The sequence below is a fragment of the Buteo buteo genome, chromosome 7 (assembly GCF_964188355.1).
Source record: "Buteo buteo chromosome 7, bButBut1.hap1.1, whole genome shotgun sequence".
In the NCBI taxonomy this organism is placed as follows: Eukaryota; Metazoa; Chordata; class Aves; order Accipitriformes; family Accipitridae; genus Buteo; species Buteo buteo.
Genome location: NC_134177.1, coordinates 30,507,505 through 30,530,568, shown reverse-complemented (window position 1 = coordinate 30,530,568; position 23,064 = coordinate 30,507,505). Strand labels below are relative to the sequence as shown.

At 38.0% G+C, this 23,064-nt stretch overlaps 1 protein-coding gene across 14 annotated transcripts in view; it reads right to left on the bottom strand.

Annotated features, from left to right (window-relative positions):
• Positions 1–23,064, bottom strand: part of STAG1 (STAG1 cohesin complex component) — a 202,801-nt gene that overhangs the window by 174,547 nt on the left and 5,190 nt on the right. For 7 of the 14 annotated variants that reach the window (XM_075032127.1, XM_075032132.1, XM_075032123.1 and 4 more), the window contains 2 exons: positions 18,452–18,624; positions 17,231–17,459 (listed from right to left, as the gene is read on the bottom strand). The exons of 5 other annotated variants lie outside the window; for them this stretch is intronic. The gene's annotated coding sequence lies outside the window, so the exon portion shown is untranslated. Of the gene's footprint in view, positions 1–705; positions 752–17,230; positions 17,460–18,451; positions 18,625–23,064 lie in introns of those variants that run through there. 2 more of the 14 variants (XM_075032126.1, XM_075032131.1) reach the window with 2 other exon arrangements.

The window sequence follows — 23,064 nt, the reverse complement described above, 5'->3', positions numbered from 1 at the left end:
TTCCTTAAACAGATTCTCAACTCCCATGAGATAAGAACAAGTTCTAACTGAAAACTGTAACCCCAGGAGTTAAATAAGGGAACATCTCCTCTAGGAACAATCCTTACAGAAAATACACAGATTTCATTTTTCTTGTACCTGGTCCTACCTCCATCTCCCTACAAATTATTCAAATACATTTAAACATTAATCTATAAGCATTGCCTTCAACCTTGAGGCAAAGTTAGAGCTTTTCCAAAGTACACAGTACAAACGAGTACATTTAATAAAGCATTCAACAGTCATTTAAATACTAAAAAATGGCAAGGAAGTTCTTTTTTCCAAGGGTTAAATCAACACTTAGCACTTTCACAAATCAAGTTCTCTAAACACAGAGAATGTAACTACATATCAGGGCAGGGCCGGGGGGGGGGGGGGGGCGCGGTAGGCAGGGAGGAACACCAACATGAAACAGGGATTTTATTTTGCAGTAGAATTTGGGATGAGGTTTCATACAATGGTTGAACCAATCTGATGGGCTGCTGTTGTGAAAAACACAGTCCCTGCTCTTTCCTCCTATTCCTGGCCACATGTCCCTGCTCCTTTCTTTATGGCAGCTTTGATACTGGTCTGGCCCTCAGCAAACCAGTGAATGGAGAGACGGGAGACACTGTAAGAGAAGGCAGCAAGCAGCTAAAGTCCTACTGCCCTCCCTCCACTCCTTACCATGATCTCTCACTGCTCCCATCCAGACAGCAGAGCAATTCTACCACATTGATTCTACTGCAAATGCAGCATGGCTTCTTCGTTTCTTTTGGAGAACAAGAAAGGCAACACAAAACAAAGTTCACATTATTATACTTATTTTTTTTTAAACAACACTATCATTTGAGAAAAATCTAGTAGATTACAATATCATAAAATACTTGCTACACCTGACATCATTTTCATTTATCACAATCTAGAATGCGTTACCTTAAGCCATTGATTTTCTAATATCTTAAGGCAGTGTTAATTCAAGACTGAAAATAATGGCCTGGCTATAGGTTGATCACTCTAAAACAGATATATATGAATGCTCTCTAATTAGAGCAGTAAAAATAAAAAACAAAACAAACAAACAAAAACAAAAAAAACCCCACCAACCCAGAAGAGACTATTAGAGAACTATTTCAGAGAAGAATACAAATGCAAAGAATTTGGGAGAGAGTCCTCTGCACAGAACTTTTTGTTAAGTTTCAAAACAAACTAAAACCAGAAAGTCAGTGGGCAATAGCATCTTCAGCCCCTCTCACAATCCCAGTCACTACCATCCATGCACAATGACTTGAACTGCAGCTACCGTGGTTCCCCCCTCCTGTGGCTGTACTGGCATGTGGCTTTCTGCCCATTTACACAATTCAGGAAATCACCTAGCAATTTTTTAAATTGTTTTCAAGTTGTTTTTATCTGGATCAGCTCCCTGAACTGGCTCACTCCTTGTTCACATGAGCACAGGACTAGTGCTAGGGAAAAGACAGGAGCGGCCAGGGGAGAATGAGACCACAAGATTTACATTGGCCTAAAATGCTACAGAAATGCATTGTACCTTCCTGAAAGATCTTACAAATGAGGAAAAAGAAGCAATTTCTCAAAATTTTCACTTCCAGCATGTAATACAGATGTACTTTGTCTTTAAAAATAGATCTTCATGCTCAATAGATACAACACATTGCTTTTGGATCAATTGAATATGTATTCCTTTCCTAACCAAACCCTAAAGATATCAAAGAGAAAGCAGAATGAGATTAAGGCAATTTGGAGTTTCTTATAATCTTTGCATAAATAGAAAGAAAACATCTAATCATAGTACATGATAGCCAGTTTCTTGCCAATAAATGCAATATTCTAAGTAAGCATTTTCTCCACAAAATTATTTTGCCCTGTTTTTGAGGGGAGAGGACAGAGGGGGGGGAAGGGCTACCTTCTTTCTGACTCTCACATTCCTCATTTTTCTATCAGTATTAGTCTGCATTAACAGCCAAATCATACACACACACACACTCACACACAACACTGCCAGTGACCTACTAGAAAGTTGCTATAGCAACGACTGCTTTCAGAAATACATGTTGTGCATTTTAAGTGCCATCATAGTGTAACTCATCTGTCAATTAATAACCACGGCTCAGGGTAACACATCACATACGCCAAAAAAAAATTAAAAAAATAAACATTGTGGCTTTATGTCTACAAAAGGAAATAACTGGAAACCCATTGCAGGCTTAGATTCACTACCAAAAAAAAAAACCCACCACACATATTTCGCACCAAGATGTAACTCTTGTATTTCTTTTTAAGTGCACAAAATTAATGAAGTATGAAAAAACTTCACTGCATTCTTGAAGGGGAAATCACTCATACATGTCATTAAATGTCTAATGTAAGCAAGTTCAAGCTACTTGCAAAATCATCTATAGGAGCATACAGAAAACATAATTTAATTTAGGTTTCTGTTATTTGTTTTGGGTAAAATCCCTGTAATAAGAAACACCACCACTGTATTTTAAAATACATTGAGTAAACCAAAAATTGAGTATAGAGTTTCAACCTCACAAGTCTTCATAAAATCACCTGGTCAAGTTTTTTCTAATTAGCAATCAGACTAAGTCAATCACACTGTCTCTTTCTCTGGACCTAGATATCTACCAATTTTTGGTTACTCTACTTGGTGATAACTATTATACACAAAGCATAACTATAGTAAAGGAGTACACATCTAAAATGCCACCTAGTTATTCTCAGAAAGAACACTTCATGAAAATTCAACTATCACAATTTAAAAACTTGACTGTACTGTAGTACTACCAACAGTAGCTTATTTGGCCTTGTTTCCTCTTAAAACCCTGCCTTATATTAGCAGGTTATTTTCATGAAAGCGCATGTACTAAATGCCAATTTTTTGCCTATCTCAGCTATGAGACACATCCTGTTCATGGACTATCCTGTCTGACCTTTGAAAGGCAAATGCATTTTCAAGTGGACAATATTCTCTCTAAAACCTAAAGGGTAATCAGAGAGTTTTGCAGACTCTGAATCATCAAGTGCTGCCTCTCTCAATGATACAGAAAGAAACAGAGCAGTGGTTTCTCAGCTCCAAGATGACCTTGAAGTGTTTCAATTTCCTTTCTAACATTCTCTAAATCCAATTCAAATCATTTTCACACGTGACAAAGACAAAAAATGCTTTCCCATTGTATTTTCTGCTTTGGGATAAACATCAAGCTCTCACAGTACCCAGTCTTTCAAAACATAGTAGTATTGATGCTAGCTGAAATCCTTCTAGAAGACATTATGGGTATCAGAATATAAAGTAAGATATACTGCCTGAACTTCTGCATAACTTCAGTAAGCAGCTTGGTCTCGAGCTCTACCAAGTATATCGGGCGAGTTACGTGTACACAACAATTTCTACAGGGACTTTCCACTTGCCCTGGATTTAACAGGGAGGATCTTCTAAAAACTGAATCACAACCAATGCTTTTAAAAAGATTTGATAAAAAGGACCAACTTTGAAAGTCTGATCCTTATACATGTATATAAAATATATTGTAAGATAGCTGTGAGATATATCTCCAGGGTCACCAAGGTAGTGAGGCCCAGAGACAAAGGTACAAAGGCATTTCTTTCTCACTGCCATCTGGCAGTCAGTTCATATGAGCAAAGCAGGCAAAAGCACAAATAACCAATGTTTCATTTCTAGTTGCAGTTAATCTAACACTCTGAAGAACAGCAAGAAAACCATTGCCTTAAAAAGCCACTTTACACATCAAGATGAGAGAAAAATTTTTCCGGCTGCCTGTGGACAGCTGGCAGCAGTCATGAGGCACAGGACTAATTAAACAATATTGTTTAAATATGACAATCAAGTTCGCCTTAACCTTTTCAGTGAGATACTAGTAAACACAACTCTCAAAGTTTTGTAACAAGAATTTTAAACTGTAATTAACTTTTTGTAAATCCAGAATTTAGCTGATTACAGTTTCATGAATCAAACCTTTAAAATAACTGAGAAAAAGGCAAGATGTCTTAACCTTGAAAGTTATGAAAAAAAAGTTATACCCATTCCTGGCTAAATTCTACCCCACCCCCCAAAAAAAACCCCAACGAAACACTGGTATAAATATATCTGCAATAATAAAAACACCACACTGGGCAGAAGAAAGACCTGTGAAGACCAGTACTTTGAGGCCAAAAGCCCAGAGCAGGGCACAAACAACTGCATCTGTGTAGCCATACTCCCCGAGAACACTCTCAAAATCCACATCTTATCAATTGCTTGCATTTACACACATTAGATTTTGTAACAATACTATCCTTGAACATGATACTTTTCATTCCCTAATATTTATCTTGTATGTTTTTTTCTTATTCAAAAATGTAGTTCTTTCCCACCCCAACACACCCCTCTGAGAATAAACAAGTCAACTTTCATTACTATCTACATTCAGTACTAGAGTTGCTCTCATTTGCTTTCCAAATCTACTTCTCCCCTCTGCATCTTCTCCTTTGTTCAGTACAAAATCCCCACTTGTCCTTTTGACATCCACCCTGTGATCTCCAGGCAACAGGTGAAGTTCACAGAGCAGAACAACCCCTCAGCAGTCTGAACCACCACGACCATCCCCAGCTCTCCACCCACACAGCCAGACCGTACCATAACCAGGTTTTCTGCTTCTCCTTCACATCTTCAGGAAGGCTAATTTCTCCCCACGGTCCCAATGAAAGAACCCTGCTCGTGTAGATCTTGACCGGCGCAGTTTCCCTCTCCTTCGCTTTCAATGACTGTGCCTCAAGGACCGCAGATTCAGCCAGAAGAGTAACACGTCCCTGCCAGCAACTAACTTCCCTGCACATCCCTTTTCTTCAGCTGACCCAAATGAAGGTCCCATCCTGTCCCGTCCAGTCCCTTCCCTCGTTCTTGAGTTTGTGCCCCCATTTACATTCCTGTCACCAAGTTCAGCTCTACCAGCAAAATCACCTTTGAATGCCTGCTTCTCTACTTTGGTCTCAAATACTTCATATATTTTCCCAGGCATACCCTTCTACATAGGAAATATTTCCAGTTGAAAAATGATATATTCACAATTTTAGAATATATTCCTACAAAATGTTAACCGTTGCTATGCTGGCAAGAGCACGAAGTTTGGAAAACGAGGGAAGAAGGATGGAGGAGAAACTGGATACCTCTTTCAGCAGTAGCCTGCAGTCAGTTTTGCGTAAGTATACTGTTTAACTGTATTCTTATTTATCTTCCATAAAACCCTCCAGAATTAATTTGTTGACCACAAATATTTAAGTCTAAGCACTTCTTGCATTCTTTTTACCCAAAATTAGTCTCTACATTTTATCCTGTATTCTGCTTCTGTCTTACTATTTTGAGGAGATACAGCGCTAGTGTTCACATAAATATGTTTTACAAAAACCCACTGTCTCCTTTCTATGTGACTTCGCCAATATAATTAAATATTTGAACTGTGATGCTTATCACAGTGTTTTTTTGGTGGTTCATGTGATTTTTTGGCTCCTATTTTTCTTCAGATGGGAGTCAAAAGGCCACATTAATACCAGCTTTTTTATCAGGATCCCACGAACATAATCGTTTCTTACTAAATTAATACATTAGTACTAACATGAAAAATTGATTGTTTAAATGAATCCCACGTGGCTTTTTTCCGATAACCTATTTGTTATGTAGATAATTCTCACACTTTAATTCTTAAAAGATACTAGTAATAAGGCTGTGGGACTCACCAGGCTTTCCTTTTATTTGAAGGTTGGGTTTTCTTCTGGTTTTTTTTAACATTAAACTGAATAGGGTTATATTTATTAGCAATCTAGCAATAATTCCCCATTTGTCATTGGCACTATGTAAAATTCAGTTTGCACCGAAGACAAGTGTCAAATTTTACCTGAAACCTCAAACGAGCTGAGTTTTTCCCCAGTAAATGGATCACTGCTACCAGCGAGTTGCCAAATTTCAAAAAATAATTCTTAAAACAAATCGACTACTTCTTAAAAGTAAAATATTAATCCATAAAATTTTATACAATATGCATAAAACCTCATTCCCTGTTACACTGATCAATGTGCATTCCCATCCTGCAACCGCTTGCTCCCCAAATGTTACAGGTTGAGTGCATTAAACCCTTTTCCCTAGGGAACTATAGTAACAACTAGGAAAAAGTGTGAACAGTGAAACCATCTCCTCACCCAGACAACAAGAAAATCTCTTACCTAACAGTACTTTACCCTTCTACACAGATTTCCCTCTGTCAATGCAGTAAGTGGATTATGTGGCTTTGGAACAGTCAAACACAATCCCACTTTAAAAAAAAAGAATTTGCAAAAACACATCATGAGCTATCAAGTGAGATCTTAAATCTGATCAACTACTTCATAGGGATTTCTGAGAAGGTATTGATGCATTTTTCTGTTCCTTCTGCTGTCTTTCCTAATTGCTCCATTTTAAACTGTACTAAAGCTTTTCTTCTACAATAAGAACACTATTTCTGTTTTCAGGAATCACAAACTCAGAAGTCTTTGCTGCTGTCCTGATACACTGATAACAGGGCTCTCTTTTTAGTGTTTGTCCAACTGAGACTGCTGTATACTTACACTTTCCTCATGTTCGTGTTTTCCGGCAGTTTCATGAGCCGTGGAAACAATGAAGCCTGATTCTCAACAGATTACTGTACTATAACCCTGTGAGGATTCTCTAACATGTAACAACAACTTAGATTCTGCCGTTGTTTTTATTTAGAAGAATATGTGTACATAGAAGAGGGATGGGAAAGGGAGATGATATTAACAGAGTAACTTTAGCCAGTTATCTACCTTCATGAAAACTGCAGAAATTTGTCTTTTGGACACCCCCCCATCCCTTCCAAATTTGATTTAAATTAGTCACTGTGTTCAAAAGAGATATGCAGCAACTCAATAATCTAATGCATTTAAATAACAAGTCATGTCGTACCATAAAAACTCTGAACCCTGCCCTATTTAAAAACAAGACCAAAACCTAACAATATAAAAACACCCCAAACTGCTATTCTTTGTCCCCTCCTGCATCAGGATTCCCAACACCTCCTCTGCCCACCCTACTGTCCTGGCAGGGACAGGAGCAACTGAAACACTTGCAAAGCCACATTGCCTTAGAAAACCAAACTAAAAATCATGAATCTTCAAAAAGTGACATCAAACTGCCCGCATGGATATAAATTACATAGACCAAAAAAAGCCAAGACATTCCCCAGAAAACAGTTGTTAAGATTCTTGGGTTTCCATCCAAGCAGCATATATTTGCTAAAAATCTTTAGGCTCCTTTGCTACCTTAAAAGCATTTGGAATACACACAGATAATTAAATGCATACTGAAGAACTATTTTAAAGGATCAATTTCTCTGTTTCCAAACTAATACATGTTCCTTACTTCAAAGGCTTGTTTGAAAAATCTTCCAGAATTCAACACAGTTTAAAAAAAAAAAATCATCAAATATCCCAGAGCTTTAGTAGCACTAGCTTTAGTGAGCAGAATTTAACACTCATCATTTTGCCCTTCTGAGCTGTTAGACTTTTTGTTTGTTTTTTTGTTTTTGTTTTTTTTTTTTTTTTTTTTTTTTTTTTAGTGAAGGGAAGGAAGACTCAAAAATTAGGGAAAGGACGTGGTACAAGCAATTGTTTCCAGTTGACAAGCATTTTTTGCTTGTAAGCACAGTCTCAAGAAAAGTTACATTATGTTATTAGCTTACAGGTTATGAAACAGAGTACATAACTCTTCAAAAGATTTAAATCTGAGAAACATTTCACTATCTCAGTTGATAAAAATTCAAAGTACATTTGATAAAACTAAAACACCTACTGAAAACATAGCTAATACCCATGAAAATGTTTGGAGATATCTTTTTTCCTCCTAAGTGCAATTTCCTAGGTAATGTCTAGCCCCACAAAACTATACTCCCTGAATAGGAAACAACTAGGAAGTTATAATAAAACTCTCAATGATAAAACAGTATATGAAACATCAGCACATGAAGGATTGCCTTCTAATAAAGGAATAAATAATAAATTACAGTCTGATAAATGCAGTTGTTCCTCTCAAAGACAGCTTAACCCTACTCAGTTAATTTTCTATTACCTGTGAGACCACTTCCTTTACAAGCAAATGCCTGAGCGGGAAAAGCACAGCTCAACATTACAGGTTTAAACAGACTCCTACCACCCAAACATCAAGACCATAGGAGAGCTGCATACGCAGAGAACACTTATGTCTGTTATACTTCATCCGCACTAATATAATCAGATTGAGTTTAAGTCATCTTCCAAACTGATGATCTGTAAACAGGAGATTTAGAATTATTTTGCTGTTTAAATAAAACTTTGACCAATAAGTGGCTTTTAAGAAACCTTAACATAATCTCAGAGAAGAGGAAGCTATTAATGATTTCTCTGATAATATGAAAAGCAGTGATACAAACAGACAGCATCAATGAATGCAGATAGCTTAATAAATGACTATAAGGGTTTAGGATGAGAGGCAGCTTCCTGGTCCAGGACAAGTTGGTTTTGTCTCCTGAATGAACTAAGAGCATAATCACTTCTAGAGCATAATCTCTACACATTAATACTCACAATCTAACTAAATCTGAGTCTAAAAAGGAGTGCTCTATGAGCACTGGCACTATTTTATGGAGAATTTAGTTGAGTGGTCAGGTTAATATCCATTCACTTGTACAGTTATACATAACAAGAAAAAGCACTTTCCCTTTAAATTGAGGAAAACTCAACTAAATTAATAGCTTTAATTTTCAGAAATACTTCAAGGAAGATGCAGTGAGTATAAAACTTAAGAGTAACAGAGCAAATTAAAACATTTCCAGTATCATTCATTCAGTGACACTCAAGACATTAATTCTCCTACTTTGGGTTTCAAGAAGAGTGAACCACCATGCTCAAACTCCCATTTAGGGAAGGCACTTTAACAGTGAGCTAGAACTGCTCAGAATTTGATACAAATCTTCATTTATTTTTCGTTCTTAGAAAAAGGTGGTCATTAGTAGTCAATGATGCTGACACCAATCAGCATCAAATGCTAATCAAAGATTACTCATCAATAAACACAGATACCAATAACCAAAGATTACTCATCAGGAAACACAGTTCATAAGTGAGCCTCTGCATGTTCCCCTGCCTCAAAGGGCCTTAGCCTTAACCCTCAAACCTGCTCATAGACTCACCCATGTAAGGCTCTCCTGCAGTGGCCCCAACTATGAATGGCAGAAGCACACACTAGAGAAAGAGCACCAGTGTTTTAGCAGAAAGGGGCACATCCTGGTAAGACAGAAAAATCCTGATCATCACCAGCGGAAAGCGGTTAAGAAAAGAAGTCAGTGGCAAGCTGAAAGGCCTCATTCAATTTATTTAATCCAACTCACTGTCACAAAAAAGACAAGCAATTACCTTACTGGAAGAAGAGATAGTAGATGGCTCAAAAACACAAGTTTGTAAACGTTTTTCGGGAAAGTACCTTTCCAGGTGACAAGATGTAACTCAATATTCAGAATAACCCACTACAGGTTCTGGTGAGCTTTTGAAGAAATTTGTGAGACTAGAGAACTTCTTGCCAGAGAACTTTCTCCCATTTCCCAGTAGCTTCTTGGATACTGTTTGAGCTTATCCAAAGGTCTGCAGGTTGATGAGGAGTTAGCTTGCATCTTTTTTTACTGCTCGATTAGGCAGTTCCAGCACCAAAAGGGTCATCCAGAGCCAGCTGCTATAAACAGAGCTTCTGTTCGTTTTCTTCAGGGAGCTGCCATTATCTGAGCAGTAGTAGCCCAACAGCTATAGCAAGGATAGCTTGAGAACAGGGTGCCAAAAATCTTTCACCAGCTAAAAATGAGGAAGCTGCTTGATTAGGCAGAAAAGTATAGCTTTTATTTCAACCATGATCTCAGAAGCTCTAAAATGGAAAAACCCTCAGAAAATACAAAGCAGACAAGAAATTTACAACGTAGTTTCTAATCCCCTATCAACTGAAGTATAAAATTAGATAAACATGCGAAGGACTATCTTCTCCAATTTTAGCAAGAACATGGGAATATCCCAAGTTATACTATATATGAGGATAGTCTAGTTTCATGTTTCTTAGTTATTTAACCAAATCTAATAGAGAGACAATAACAAGAATTTAAAAGCAGATTTTTCCTTTTACACTTCCCCTTGTGAGCTGCAGCAGGATTTTTCTTTGCTCAACTTTAACAAATTTTATATATTAAAATAGCATCCTTAATTACTGCTTAGAGCTTTTATAAACTTTCAATATACAAATTTTATGGCAGCCATTTTAATACCCTTAATTAGCTCATTCAGGTTTTTTATGCTAAATACTCTAAATTACTAAGTACTCTACCACTGCAGTTTTTGAATATTAAGACAGCTTTTTAATATTATAGATGTGACAGGTTCTCCCATTTAATGTGGTTGAGCTCACCTCCCTACTTCATTATACAGTTCATGTTCAATACAGTCCAAATGGCTAGTGGCTCTTTTCATCACTAATTACATATTTCAAGTCCAACACTACTCTAATCAATTCTCAGCCCATGACCGGCAGGAAAGATAAGAGCAATCTCACCTCCTATTCTTTAACTCAGCCAGGCCTGTTCTACTGTTATTACCACATTCTCCTGTCTCTGTCATACCCTGCCTTCTAAATAATAGTTTTCAGTAAGGATATGTTGATTTAACATGCATTTGTAAAATCTCTAGCAAAACATATTATCAATCTAACCCAAGCCTCCGGACACTTTCAAAGCAGAACATACATGCTAGATTGCCAATTGGCCTTCCCATACCTGGTTGGAAGAGGCAACAAAAGAGAAATGCAAGCTTCAAAAGCTGTGCAACTCTAGAGCAATTTCCATCACCAATTTTTACTTTTCTATATCAAAAATGTTCATAAATCTGGCCTTAATGCTGCCAAGCAGAGAAAATGGAACAGACTACCTTTTTAAACTAGCCCCTTTAGGCCTACTGCTCTTTCCGAGGAACACCGGGAATTACTTGCGCGTTTCCTATGGAAGGCACCCGTCTTAGCTGCAGGCTGAAACTTGGACTTCTTGGTATGCTCAAAGCAGGTGTTCAGTGTTTTAAAATATACATGTTGAAAACCACACATCCCTCATAAGCACAAAAACTCCTGAATAGAGAGCTCCTAGAGAATTTACAGGTAATTCCCCATTCGATACATTTAGCAAAAACCCCACCCTTGCCTGCATTTGAGCTTTTTATGCCTGAGGGTTTTTTCCTCTTTATATCTTTCCAGTAAAAAAAAAAAAAAAAAAAAAAAAAAAGAAGAAGTTTATTTCTGTCTCATACTTTTTATTTCCACAGGTACCATTCAAAAGCAGAATTGTGAGGAGGACTTAACCTTGTAGATTGGAGTATCATGAGCACATCTGCCACAACACAGAACTGTAATACAACATCTGCCTTCTTCAGTGGTGTAATTGAAAATGTGTATGTGACAGCATTTGTTTCAGTGATACACATAACTACAGTTTTCTTATACATTTTATGCTATGAGGTGATGACATATCTAGCACACAGTACTGATATAAAATAGGTTCAGTTTTTCCTCCCCTACAGGGCTGCCATTGAAGTCTTCTACCTGTGTTTGATCACAGAAACACCCAGACTTCTTCACAGTAACACAACTCGTACTATAAATCTAGCAACTAGATACTCAGTCAAGGAAAAGGCTTCTAGAAGAGCGTATGATGTACATAGTGTTACCACGTTCACTAGTTCACAATAAACCCATGCAATTAAGTTGCCACTCTACTGTAGTAAGGCTGAAATCAGTTCTTTGCCTGCAGAAGATACAGACAGACACCACAGAAGTATCAATTGATGAAAGACTATTTTCAAAGGCTTGTTTCTGTCCGATAAAACTTGTGGATACTGCAGCTTCTAAAGAAAAACACCTGTTTTAACACCAACCCTCTGAATGAACAACGGTAGTGAACCCCAACGCTGAGCACTCCCAAAACTTGAACCTTCCATTGCAGTCAGAATTCAGGGAACTCTTCAATGCTTTTGTGCCCATGTTTTATTCAGAAATTAACTGCAGTCAACACAGCCATCTTTCAGTTGTGGAAATATCAGACAGATTAAGAGAATGCAAAATGAGCCAGTTATTAGTTTCGGCAAAATTTCCCACACTGAAGCTAAAAACATGTCACCAGCATTCAGAGTGCACTGCTGAGAAAATCCTGTATCTTAAGCTAAAAAAAGTTTCACGAGTTCCTTACCAATGGGTACAAAAGTCTCTTCCAGGAGTTCTCAATTATTCCTCAAAGGAGGGAGCACTGATTCATTAGCACCAGTGAGCAGAAACAATTAAAGTTTCTGTAACAGGAGTGTCCATGTTTTCTTTGAGGACAGAAGATATTTCTAGAACATGAAAACGCAATTTGGCAGCCACACTTGAAAAAAGGTTGTTGTTTGGAGTAGCTGTTGACCTTACTCAAACACCAGGAGAATGAGATATCAGATTAATTGCCAAAGGAGGAAAAAAGAAAACAGAATGAGATTTTAATTCACTAGAAAAATGGGAAACTGAACACATTTTAAAGTATCATTTTTAATGGGAGGAGTGTTTACAATTCTTTTTATTCAAATGTGAACATTTAAAAGGATGTTTATTATTAACTGTTCTCTAATGTACACTTTAATTTCTAATCTGCTTGCAAACTCCCAGACTGACAAAGACTTGGATAAAATTAAACTGCGTTCCAGGGAAATGGAAGAGAAAACAATTAGTATGGTAGTTAGATTCTGACTTGCAAATATAAAATGGTTTCTTGAAATCCACAAACAATTGTCATTACAAGCCCAAGGTAAGAATGAAATGCACATCTGAAGTCTGCAATCTCTTTTCTGAGCAGAGCCCCCAGGTTACAGGGGAAGATGAATCCTTAAGGTCAAAAAGACAATTCCTAACCACAGCAGATGATTTTAAGGACAAATCACTTAGCTAGCTGGTGAGATTCTTGCTCCTAACACCAAACCATCTAGTTCTTTGCTGTCAGAAGCAAGAAATTCTGATCCGTGTTGTTATAACCCATATTTAGTCTTTTAGCTTCCCCTTCCAACTGGCTGTTGTTCTGCTCTATTATAGTGGGTTTTTTTCTTAAATTTCTTACTTTAATTTCAGATAAGAAAGAGCTACAAGTTTGTGATGCAAAAGCACAAACTTTTTTTTAATTGCTTTAAAACTAAAATGAATCCTACCAAGTCTATTAACTGAGAACTCATATACAGCCACTGTGGAAAACCTCTCTAGACTACTACCGAGGGGCAGGACAACAGTTTTGGAGATTGAACAAAGAAAGGATTCTTCAAAATATTGCAAAGTCTAAAAAGAACGCAGCAGAAGAGAAACTGGCAGTGGAATTGTGCACTACATGCATGAAACCAGAGTGAAAGATGCCATTAAGACTGAATGGATTTTGATGTAAACACATGAAGCTCAAGCACCTTATACACATACAGTGCCAAACTCTCAAGAAATCAGAGAGCAGGTTTTTTTTTCCTTAGGTATTTGAGAGCTCTTAGAAGGCAAAGTAAGAGATTGATGATTAGGCTCTTCCGAGCCTATTAAGAAGGGCAATATCTTGGAAAGATAAGCAATATAATCACGGAGGATATGAGTTTGCCTGGGTGGTACATTTGAAGAATAAAGTACTGATTGTCTCCCAACTGCAATGATAGGGAAGAAACCCATATTGTCAGAGAACTAGCCAAGTTACTTGAGAAATCATTTACTCCTGTACTATACACTGTTGCACCTAGTAAAATGCTCAATTACAGAACAAAGCATGCTCCATTAGGTTGAGAGCCACAGTAAGAAATGCGGTTGCCACAGAAGTATAGAATCAAAACACCAACTACTTCTCCACCCTCAAACAAACCTCAGTATCACAATTATTATACATTAGACCACAAACTACTCTCTAACCTGCAGAGATACCTGTCTTCCAACATGCCTTTACTAACAACCACCACCACAGAAACAGCACAGCAAAATACAGCTAACACTGCTGGGGAGTTCCAGCAGTTCTGTAGCTTAACAGAGAGGACGCACAGGAGGAAAGGAAGGTTGTTCAATCACTATCCTCTTGGTTTTTTTTCACTACTGAAAGACTTGTTCACCTGATGACAAACCAACTGCTAACAAATTTCAAATTCATTCAATGTGTTTCCAAAAAAACAGTACAAACTTAGCAGCTCCTAATGATTTGGCAAGTGCAGACAGCATTGTAACTGCTAAGTGAAACATACAATATCCTCTATTTTATTCTGAGAGCTGTATAGAGCACTTGTTCCCTACTGGAGGCATGGCCTGGAACAACCCACTAAGCCCTGCCAGGCAGATGACCTTGTGCTCCAAGCAGGAGCCAAACTGCTCATAGAGGAAGCAGGGACAAGGGTGGAGTGAACAGAGGCTAATCAGTCAAAAGCAGATGCTTGGGGGTGACAGGAGGGCAGTAAAGGTGATAGCAATGATTGCCATCTTAAAAAAAAAAAAAAAAACAACAGGTGGGAAAACACTGAGAACAAAAATTCACTAATAAAAAGATAAAAAGATTAGGCATCAACATAAAGCTACTAAATGAACAAAATTCAGTAAAGCCTAGAAACCACAAGCTAGTTCCACTGCAATTCTACATCTTCATCCTACCTTTACCAATAGTCCCAAGGAAAATTAGCTTGTAAAACACAGTAAGAGACAGAGTTTCAAAATAAGCAAATAAGGAATGAAATCCAAGTTTCAAATCATCATGCACTTAAAATAGTATAATACCAATTCAGATCTATGTCTGAAGTTATTCACTGAAGATTATACATTAATAGGAAACAAATACTGTTATTTGAAGAAGCCAGGATCCAAATAGATAATAAATAAATCTTGCTAATTAAGTCATATCTAGAAGACTGGTTTCAAGGCTCAAAAAATCCCTACTTGGTACAAAAACATACCTACAGTCTGAAAGAAACAAAAGCTGCAAATACTGTCCATGCTGGAAGACAGTTGTTTCTTAGGCAAATTTTAGAGGAAGACTGTAAAAACCAGAGACTACATTCACATTAAATGTATCCCTTTTTCATTTTTTTAGCACATATTTTCAAATTTTCTTCCCCAGCTTTTTTCTTTTCTCTTAAAGCTGCTATTATACTTTTACCATAAAAAAAGCAAATCCTCTTTCGGTATTGTCAGCAGTAGTCATGAAGATTTGTACCATTTTATAGTAACAAAAAAACCAGCATTTGAAATCAAAAGATGTAGAGAAACCGATGTTCCATGTATGCTTTCAACAGCTTGACGCTGAACAAACAAGGCAGCCTCTTTCTTCGCTACTCTTCATGAATATTGAAGACTGCAGCTAATCAAACGACAACACAGACAACTGCATCAGGCAACAACATCAAAAAGGAAAGCCCTGATTCTCCTAGACAAGAGCAGTAAGAAAGCCACAGCTCCTGTTTGATCAAATCACCTCAGCCAAGAAACTAATAAAATGTTTATATTGTACATCTTGCTAACCACATAGGGGAAGCTGTTTTTACTAACGGGCAAATATCGATTTGTTTCACCAGTGACAATTGTGTTCCATGCTGGTTCCCATCCCACTTTTCATTCCTCCATTTGCAAGAAGGATGAACATGCCTCTCTGTGACAGAAACCAAGAGTGAATCCAGATAGGCAACCAGGTACAGGCTAATGCAGAATCTCAAACACTAGGATTGGTTTCAAAACCTTGCATGAACTACAAACAAAAGGATAACAGCAGAGCAAGGGAGCCTTGTGAAGAGCTCTTCAAAATAAATAAATGGAGAACAATCCACCTAGCACTAGTAAATCTTCAGCCTTAAAGCAGGATGCCCAGGTTTGGGCTTCAGGACATGAACTGGTAGGGGAAAGTCTACAAAGCAGTGAGCTGGATCAGAAGACAAGATCTATGAGGAAACACTGGGAAACTCAAATATAAAGACACAGTTTGTGTTAGAGAAGAGATCAAGGGGGATAAAAGTGATAGCTCAAATACATCCAGGTACATCAGAAATAGCTGGACATGACCAAATAAAAATTGAAGTTTACTGCAAAATGTGTCAGCTAAACATTAGAAAAAAACAAGCAGTAAGCATATAAAGCACTGGAATAAGCTGCTTAAGAAATGCAGTGGAATTTCCAGCAATTAAGAGATTAGACAAGCATCTGTCAAGAATATTGTAAATTATCTTCCCTCAAGACAGAGAAAGGGATTAACTCAAGGTCTCTTTTAATTCTTTTTTTGTTCAGTATTCTTCCAGAAACAAAGAAAACCCAGACAGAACCACAAAAGTAGAAGTAAATAACCATTCTAGTACCAGTCCATTGTTACAGTAAAACACAAGATTAGATAGAGATCTCAAAACACTACAGTTTTAATACCCCTTAGTGGCTGTAAAAGCAACATGAATTTGGATTTAGAGTTATGTCACTAGTGATTCCAGCAATGCACACAAAAAAAAGTGAAAAAATTCAAATAAAATAATTAGATATAAACACACTTTAATAAGTCTCCCCAATACCAGTTCTTTCATTAAATAAAACTTCAACAGTAAAAATCTTTATAGCGTATATTCCCACAACACAGCATGTCCCAGTTAGAGGACGAAGATGTCCAAGTGATAAAGACTTCACCATTTTTCAAAAATAAACTACTGTTTCTAAAGAAAAAGAATTACAGGACAAAATAGTAATGTATTTCTACTCAAAAGCCAGGTGCTGGAAGACTGCAAAGGAGATATCACATGACACTGTTAACCACTTGAACATTTTGGGTAGCAGTCTTCAAGAAAACATACTGCAAGGTTAAATCTGTGTTGGTAATACAGGTAAATTCTTCTGAGGTGTAGAGTAAGGAAAAAAGATTGTAAGGAACAGAATATGGAGGGGGCAGGGTGCTCTCAATTTTTCTCATCACATATGATCAGGATATTTAGAATTAAGGGGAAAAAATGGTATTAGAGCCACTGGGTTCCACTAGTGAGAGCACTGATACCCATGCAACAAATTAAGTCACCAAATGGCTCCCCAGCAGAGTAACCTTCCACTTGGGTATCATAGGAAAATTGAGACATTCTATATATGGACACTTTTGCTCACCTTTATAATGCACTTTGAAGCACTAACAATTCTGATGTCGACATCATCAGTTAGCTTTGGCAAGGGTTAAAAAAAGTTTACATTGTTCTTTTACTTCATATTCAACTATGACATTTTAAACTGCCCAAGCACAAAAATGTTGTTATATCCTGATAGTTTTACTCATTTTCCCATGCTGGTGTCTGTTTAAGTTGCTCTGGAAGATTTCAGCCAAAACAAATGTTCTCTCCTAAACAAAGTTAGAAAAAACATTTGTTCATTATTTGAGTTTTTAGTAACTTGCATGTTTTGGAGGAAACATGGATATAGCACAAAAGATACCCGATTGGCAAGATCTGCCTTTTAGCAACTTCATGACAACAAAGAATTTGAAGCCTAGTTTTCAAACCCTGGAAGTTATACTTAGATAGTCTGGTGTTCAGGGAATGGCTTGTGTTTACATAGTAACAGACTTATGTCTGTCAAACTCTTGTCCTTCCTGACAAAGTTGGAAGGATACAGTGTAGGTTACTCTCAATGTGGCACATGCAATCTGTTCCTTATGGAAAATCTGCACAATAATGAAATCTGCTAAGTGCAGATCCACTCCAAAAAACATACCCTGTAATCCCAACCAAGCTACCATTTACTATTTTGCAGATGCTTATAAACTGGTCAAGCTATGTGGATTTTTATTTATTTTTTATTTTTTAATATTTTTTAAGTAACAACTCACATTAAAGCATGGAACAGGTGAACTACAGATCTTCACCCTAAAGTAGCAAAATTCAGCAGTTTCCCACTGAAATCCTTAGGGAAAAAAGTGTACTTATGGCCAAAAACATTTCCTTAATCTTATATTCAAGAATTAATTTCAATAATTTTTGTTGGAACACAACAAAAATAATCAGTCTGCAGCTAAAAATCTAATACAGGAATTTCCAGTCAGAATGGCTTGTTTGTCAGAGGCATATATTATTGGAAACAAGATTTGAATAACTGCCTAACAATACTCATCTCAGCCACAGACATTCTCATCTGAGCCATTTATAACAGCGTTATAACCTAAGTTCCCCTTTAGGATTAAAAAAAACCCCAGCAACTAAAGTCCCTAACTGCCTGAACATACACCTAAGAAAAATATACAAACAAGGCTGTTCTACGTGCCATAAAGTTTCGGTCTTTGTTGCTGTGAAAAGGAAAGTCTAGTGAAAGTAAGACAACTTTCAGATCATTTCTAACCTTCCACCAATATGTTCTTTCCTTTCTTCATCGCAGCTTTTTGTTTCCTCAAGTCAAGCCTCCATTTCAGGGAACTCTGCCAGTAACATCAGATGCAGGAGCTCGCAGGAAGGATAGAACGGTTCTTAAACTAACTTGAGACACACCTTCTTTTGAATCATCTCTGAAAGAGTCTGACATGCAACAAATATTAGCAATAGCTTGACTAGAGATTAAAAAGGCTAATTTTTTTTTTTTTATAAAACACACTACTTCAAAGAAAAGCAGGGGAGCTGCAGGAGCTGCAGTTACCTTGCATACTTTCTGTATTAGCTGCCACCAGCATGCAATGCAAAGTCTGGTTCATTCACTCCTGTCACCTCATTTGGTCCAAAGGGAGCTCACTGTGCAATTAATTTCTTCTAGCGAGCTGCAGGCCAATGTTTTTGTACGTACCCATGTACTTCAATTATATATTTGTTACATCATAGCTTAGTTCCATAAGCTTTTCCCTGCGCCATGCTCGCCTCTGCCAGTAATAGCGAATCTGCACACACATTCAGGATTCAAACAGTATAAACAAATCTAATGGCACTTTGTAACATTTAGCAATGGTGCTACTTGTTATTTACCAGTATGGTAGGTGAAGAGAGCAGAATTAGGGAACTACAAGTCAGTGCGAATTGTCCCACACGCTGAATGCTTTTTGTGATTACTGCCACAAAGTCATTATCTTTTGACATAAGCTTGAATGCAAACACGACTTACAAAGGAGCAACATGTTGCCTTCGGGACAGAGGCAGATACAATAGTTAAACTCTAGATGTGGGTGTTATCAAAGCATGACTTTAGGTCAAGGAAGTTGTTTGAGGGAAAGACAACAAAGGAGCTGACTGCCAAAAATTTATGGGCAAGTAAGATGTGAAAGAGTTAGTCTTAGCTGTGTATTTCACAATAAAATGAACTACATCAGTGACATACCCTAGCAATACCTCAGAATTTACTACAGAAAATACCAGTGGTATAGCCTGGCATTACACTGCGAGAGAATCCAGGTTTGCACTAATGCTATGGATGACGCTGGTGAATGACAACACTCTTGCAAAAGGCCTGGCACTCCTAATGGATTAAGCCCTGGCAGAAATCTCTAAGGAAATATTCTGAAGGTTTCGAAAAGGATACACTTTCAAGTTTTAGCAGTTTCATAACAATGCATTTGGCTAGGGAAAACAAAACATCTAGGAAATAATGGCAGCTAGAACTGGCAATTCCTCCTCCTGCCCCACAAATGTGACACTTAGCTTACCTTGATTCTTACTCCTCACTAACACCCTTGTCTTATCCCTCTCAACGTTCTACCTGAACACCAACATGCTCTAAATCAACAAACAGTAATGAGAAATCAGAAAAGTAAGGCATACCAATGGAAGAAGTTTGTTTTACCAGCTTTAATGGCTATGGCATTAACAAACATTTCAACTCCAAGACAAGAAATTCACAATTCAATAGCCACCTCAGGCAATAAGAATTTACATTAGACAACCATGCACCAGTGCCTCCACTCCATAACTCCAGTGCTCTACAGTTGCACCAACACAAACAGAAGTGTGTAAAAACTTTCATTGCAAAGCGAAAGACAAGCAGCTTCTCTGGTTCCTTTTGGGGAGAAAACAAAGTATAACAGTTTAATATCAAAACACACTACGAAAAATACAAGAAGTGGGGCATTTCATTTCCATTCCTTTTCTGACAGTGCTATGAGCATAGGTAATACCTGAAATTTTACTAACTGCACTGCCTGCGTTCTCCCACTCACTTGTAACAGTGCAGCAGAGTGAGGACATCTTCAAGCCATGGGACAGGCTGCACAGAACAGTCTCCCTCCTTCTGCTCCACTCTGATGGTTCCACTTGTTACACTACAACTTTGGGGATGTTTGATAGGACCCAACCGCAAGCTCTCACTGCCATCCAACCTACCGTTCTCTCTTCCACCTCAGCAAATGGACAGCACTGCCGCAATTCAGATGGGCCATTTTAAATGAAATAGTACAATATTCCACATTTCTCTTCCTCTTCAGGTTCTGAACACATCCAGAGTCTTGTTCAATAGCATAATAATTAGTATTCAAAAATTCCTTAAAACATTTTGAAACATGAATTAAATTTCAGCTCCATCTTATCACTTTGGCAGAGAAAACTGTTCCAAATGGAGCTTAGTGAAAGAAAACACATTGAAGAGAAAAAGCACCCATGTGACTGGGGAAGGCAAGAGATATGCACAAACCCACAGAAATTATGCCGTTTCTTCTGACCCACTATACCGACCCTTTTTAGAGGGATGAGAAAGGACACATTATAGGCGAATTTTATCTGATTTATGCAAATACAAGTAGAACAATCAGCTAGTGCTAAAAGAGAAAAAGCCTCAAAGAGCTGAAGAATAGAAAAGAGATGAAGAATAAACAAACCATGATCTGTAACTAAAAGGGCAGAGTACCTAAAATGTTGCAGTGTTTCAGAGAAATCCCTCAAAAGGCTTGGTAGCTATCCTTACCATTTTAATTCTCTACTTTCACTCACACTTTCATTCTCAGAGCATTATGTACAGCAGAACACAACTGTTACAGATTGCCAAGTGCAGTTTGGAAGTAGTCAAAGGAAGGCAGACCCTGAAAACTTCAGCTCTGTAAGCAAGGATGATCTCTACAGTGGTGACTAGCACTCCCTATACTATATTATTTGTTTTACAGTATCACTGCAACACGTTGTTTTGTTTGGGTTTTTTGTAAGCTCAGTATCCAAGAAAAACAGGCCTACATGACTGTATTCTGTGTGCACATCCTTCTCTCTCTGTCCTTTTCTCTAATTTCCACTACCAATAATTTTCAGTCCCTGGACCAATTTCCACTGACCTCAGGAAAACTGAGATCCCAAAATATACAAGTTCCTCTACATTTTTAAAAAGACTTGTTTATTACAAGAGAGATTCTTAATTCCTCTCCCCCCAAGCAGCGTCCTGTTAAACTAAGGCTACAGGAAAAACAAAATTATTAGACACCAAAGAAGCCATGTGAAAGTGAATCAAAACAGCCTTCAAATAACTCTACTGCTTGAAGCAGTGCTTACGCTTCAGCACAACTTATAATTGTGTTTACTCTCTCACCTAACACTTTGTGATCATAGAATCATTTAGGTTGGAAAAGACCTTCAAGATCATCGAGTCCAACCATCATCCATGCCCACTAAACCATGTTCTGGAGTACCTTGTCTACGTGCTTTTTTAATACCTCCAGGGATGGTGACTAAACCACTTCCCTGGACAGCCTATTTCAATGTCTGACCAACCCTCTCAGTAAAGAAATTTTTCCTAATATCCAACCTAAATCTCCTTTGCCGCAACTTGAGGCCATTTCCTCTCGTCCTATCACCAGCCACCTGACAGAAGAGACCAGCACCCACCTCACTACAACCTCCCTTCAGGTAGTTATAGAGAGCAATAAGGTCTCCCCTCAGCCTCCTCTTCTCCAGAGTGATGCTACAGTCTAGTGAGCCTAACTTGGTAGATCAGTAGACAGCTAAATAGATGACAGCACTTAGACAGGGAAATCAACCTCACTTTTGTACAGGAAAGTCAAGTTCCACAAACCTACAGGAGTTCTCTAGAATATCTGCCTTACCCATGCACCGATGGACTCTGCTTGATAAAGCCTGCTTTAATTTCCAAGGGATATTTAACAATATTCTTCACAAAAGGCTCTTAAAGAAATTAAGCTGCCACGGCAATAAAAGGCCTTGCACGGATAAGTTATCTGGTTAAAAGAGAGGAAACAAAAAGCAAAACAAATGGTCACTTCTGACAATAGAGTAAGGCCACCAGTGGAGTCCCACAGAAATATGAGCTAGAGCCCAAATTGTTTGGGACATTCTTACATCTGGAAAAGGAGGTGAATGCTAACAATTTGCTGATGACACGACATTATTCATGGTAAGGCAGACAGGACCCGCCGCAAAGAATGGAACAACGACCACAGGCTACAGACAGCAAAGCTGGCAGAAGGAATTCAGTAAAGGTAAGAGTTACCCACAGGAATCCCAACTTTACACACACAGTGATGGCCTCCACACTGAACATTGCCACCTAGGCTGAGCACACACAGTTGAGTCAATCTGAATCTCCCATCTGAAGAAGCAAGAGTCTCTATCTCCAGAACTATTTTTCCCCAAAAATATTCTTGCTGGGGACCTTGCATCACCTCTAGCAACAGCTTACTCTGATGGCCTGATTCAATTCATTCACCTGGCAGAAAAATACCCCTCCCAAGCAGATGGTTTTTGCCAGGCAGGGAATTCAGCTAGCTCAAGGAAAGGTCAAGCCAGCAGCAGCATTAGCACAAAGGAAAGGGGGAAAAACTGTGCGGCTGTGGAGAAAGAGATTCCTCTCCCAGCTGTGGCAGACTGGCAGATCAGCTTAACCATCTTGTGCAATTCCACCAGCAGGAACAAGCTCTTGTGGTCCTAGTGAACAGATCTAAGAAAATAACAATGCAAAAACTGGTGTATTTATCACTCATTTAAGATGGAATTCATTATCCATTTGCAAATGAAGTTTTATTGTCCTCTTTTAAACACTAA